This window comes from Sorex fumeus, unplaced genomic scaffold, assembly GCF_029834395.1.
Source record: "Sorex fumeus unplaced genomic scaffold, SorFum_2.1 ptg000237l, whole genome shotgun sequence".
Classification (NCBI taxonomy): Eukaryota; Metazoa; Chordata; class Mammalia; order Eulipotyphla; family Soricidae; genus Sorex; species Sorex fumeus.
In genome coordinates, this window is record NW_026606294.1 from 606558 (window position 1) to 610463 (window position 3906).

The 3906-nt window shown below is 41.1% G+C and overlaps 1 non-coding gene across 1 annotated transcript; it reads left to right on the forward strand.

Annotated features, from left to right (window-relative positions):
* The first annotated feature begins 3030 nt into the window (after positions 1 to 3030).
* Positions 3031 to 3134, forward strand: LOC130018116 (U6 spliceosomal RNA). The gene has a single exon (XR_008791478.1). It is a non-coding gene; the product is annotated as a U6 spliceosomal RNA (small nuclear RNA).
* Positions 3135 to 3906: the final 772 nt, after the last annotated feature.

Genomic DNA, 3906 nt, shown 5'->3' on the forward strand with positions numbered 1-3906 from the left:
TGAATGCAATCTTTCTATGTCTATCCCTCTATTTCTGACTCATTTTGCTTAGCATGATACTTTCCATATTGTACCACTTGTATGTAAATTTCATGACTTCATCTTTTCTAAGAGCTACATAGTACTCCATTGTGTAGATGTACCAAAGTTTCTTTAACCAGTCATCTCTTCTTGGGCACTCAGGTTTCTTCCAGTTTCTGGCAATTGTAAAGAGTGCTGCAATGAACAAATAAGTGCAGATGTCACTTCGACTACACATTTATACCTCTCTGGGATATATTCCCAGGAGTGGTGTCGCTGGGTCAAATTGGACCTCAATTTCTAATTTTTTGAGAAAAGTTCATACTGTTTTCCAAAAGGGCTGAACTAGTCGGCATTCCCACCAACTGTGAAGGAGTGTCCCTATCTCGCCACATCCGCGCCAGCATCGGTTGCTTTTGTTCTTTTGAATGTGGTCCAGTCTTTGAGGTGTGAGATGGTATCTCATTGTGGTTTTGATCTGCATCTCCCTGATGATTAATGATGTAGAACATTTTCTCTTGTGCTTTTTTGCCATTCGGATATCTTCTTTGAGAGAGTTTCTGTTCATTTCATTGCCCCATTTTTTGATGGGGTTGGATGTTGTCTTCTTGTCGAGTTCAACCAGTATTTTGTATATCCTTGATATCAACCCCTTGTCAGATGTGTATTTGGTGAATATCCTTTCCCATTCTGTAGACTGTCTTTGTATTTTGGTCACTGTTTCTTTGGAGGTGCAGAAGACTCTTATTTTAAGAATATATTTTTTTGAGTACTATAGCTTTGTAACTTAGGAATTGATTGGCTTTGAATATTATTCACTCCTGGGCTTCTGTCTTCTCAACTTAAGCCTCAGTTGCCCTCACTTCCTAGTACCCCAAGGGCCGGGGCCCGACGTGGGACTGGATGGAACAAGGGCAAGCCGGTAAGTTATGTGCTACCCTGGCATCGCGATGGACCAGGCCAAGGTGCCACGATTCTTAACTATAAGTTAAGAGATGGATCATAGGCAAATGATGTCATGATCCAAAAGTAACGACGACATTAGGGGCCCTGCTGCTAGGAATAGGAAAGATATCTGGCCTGAGCACTGCAGTCTGAGATTGAAATGGCCCTAGAAGAGCAATTCTATAAGCTCAATGCATTTCTTACTGTGTTCATACAAAATGATTAATATTATATATGCTTATATGTTGGTTGGACAAGGAGAGGAGAAACACCTCCTAGAAGCTGTTTTCCTGTGTGTCCTGACTAGCTTGGATGAGACTGTTTCTCCCCTTCAAACTGCCTTCAGTAAATGATTTCAGTATAATGAGACAGTTTGCCTTTTCTCTCAGAAACCTAGCTGGTCTTAGATCTGCAGATCTCAGGTGCTAGTCAGGACTGATCTTTGGGATATAGATTCCCAGCTCTAGCCAGGCTGTTCTTTGGGATGCAAATCAAGGTGCTTACAGCTTGTGAAAGTGCTTGTGAAAGGTTTCAGTTTGGCTTTGTATCTTCTTTCTAGAGGCCAGTATTACTGGCCTGCTGATGTAAGGAAACAATGTGGATGTAAAGAAACAACATATGGATTGCTGCCTCAATGTTCTTTCTGTAACTCCTTTTATGAATTCACTGTAATGCGCCTTTTAGAGGTTCTGTGATCTATATAAGGGGAACTTCCGGGCTCACAGTGCGCGCACGTGCTTGAGGATTCCTGAGGCCTCCATGTCATACATCTCTTCCATGTAATAACCTGCTGCTAGGAACAACCAGCCTGGCCCCCATTTCCTTCCATCTCCTGACCATCGCCATTGACCTTCGTGGAGTGGAGAAACGGCCAGACCACCGGCCTTTTATTTTTTGTGTGTTTACACAGGTTCTGCTTCCAATTCCTTCATGCATGAGGCTCCTTCAAGCTTGGGGAGAGTGGTCTTAAGCGTACCTATAGCTGGTAGCAGAGTTCATCAGCTACCGGGGCTCTAATCAGGAGGTGAGGGAAACTAACCCCGACCCCTCCAAGGTGCCCAGGTGAGGAAAGCCAGGTGCGGGGTCAGGACACTGTAATTTTAGACATATTTGGAATTAATAAAGGTAAAGGCCCTCCCGTTGATCGTCGATTTGCTCGAGCGGGCCCAGTAACGTCTCCATTGGAGACTTTGTTGTTACTGTGTCTGGCATATCGAATACTCTCGGTAGCTTGCCGGGCTCTCCGAGAGGGGTGGAAGAATCGAACTCGGGTCGGCCATGTTGGCCGTTTGTAAGGCGAACGCCCTACCGCTGTGCTATCGCTATCGAAAAGTACACATCATTCAAACTACTTATGTGCTTAGTAATAAATTACTATACACTTGTTCAATCACCTCAGAGACCCCACTCTGCTCAGAGAACTAGATTTTTAATTACAGGTCTGTTTTGCCTGTGTGTCATGACTGAGAATCACTATCAGTAGATATGAAACTCACTATACACAAAGATGCACACAGGCTACTTTGAGTCATCTGTGTTGCTAATATGTGTTGGCCATTAAACTTCACTGAGACCCTTTTTTCTGTCCTTTACAGGAGCCTCATGAGTCTCACCTTCCTTTCAAGTTGAACTTGCAATAAGGTGGAATGAAATCATCAATATGCTCCTCACCTCTTCATTCAGGAGAAAAATCCGACTTACATTCAAAGTGGTCAAATTGCAGACAACACCATCCACCTTTTCCTGGAGATGTACAAGGGACTGAGGTGAGAACAGCAAAAGGCTCTAGTTTAATGGTCTTAATGAAGGTTTCAGGGAAGGGCATTAAACAAGACACATATACTATCTTCCAAAAGAATTATTTTGTAAAACTGATGCCTTGGGTATGGAAAAAGATAATATGGTAAAAACCATATTTTTCTTTCTGGGACATTAAAGTTCTAAATCTATCTATTCAAGCTGCTTTGAAATACATACCTTGCTTATGAATCACTGTCTGCCATAGGAGTGAGTAAGGACAACTCTCAAATTAATAAGTAGAGAAAAATATGGAAAAATTAACTCATACTTTATTTGATGACATATATACTAAAATTGAAATGATACATAGATTAGCATTGTCCTTGCACAGAGATGACATGCAAACTTGTAAAGTGTTCCATATTGTTGTTGCAAGAAGAATTAACAGGGCTACTTTAAGCTAAGACAATCCGCACAAGTACAAAAATTCTACATAAAGATAGCACAAATCCCCATCACAACAATCTCTCTCAATGTCAATGGACTAAATGTGCCAATTCAGAGGCACAGAATGGGAAGATGAATTATAAAACTGAACCCAACATTCTGCTGCCTGAAGAAACACTTCTGAACAATCAAAGCAACCATGGGCTCAAATTCAAAGGCTGGAAAACAATACTTCAAGAAAGAAAAGAACACCTCCACAAAGCTGGAGTGGCCATACTAGTATCAGACCACATGGACTTCAGGCTATAGGTTATAAGAGACAGTGAAGGTCATTTCTTCATGATCATGGGATCTGTACATCAGAAAAAACTCACCCTCCTCAATGTAGATTCTCCTCATGACAGACCAGCAAAATACTTAAAAACAACTTCTAAATGACTTAAAGAAAAACATTGATAGCAACACAATACTAGTTGGAGATTTCAACACTACTTTGTCACTTCTCAATAGATCAAACAGACTAAAGCTCAGCAAGGAAATATTTTCTTTAAGGGAAGTAATGAACAACTGTTGGCTTAGAGAAGAAATCATAGAGGAAATAAAAAGTTTCCAGAAACAAATGAGAATGAGTACACGAGCTACCAGAACTTGTGGGACACAGCAAAAGCAGTGTTAATAGGAAAGAGTATAGCTCTGCCAGAATTCATCAGGAAGAAAGAGAGGATCTACATGAATTAATTAGAGCTCAAGATT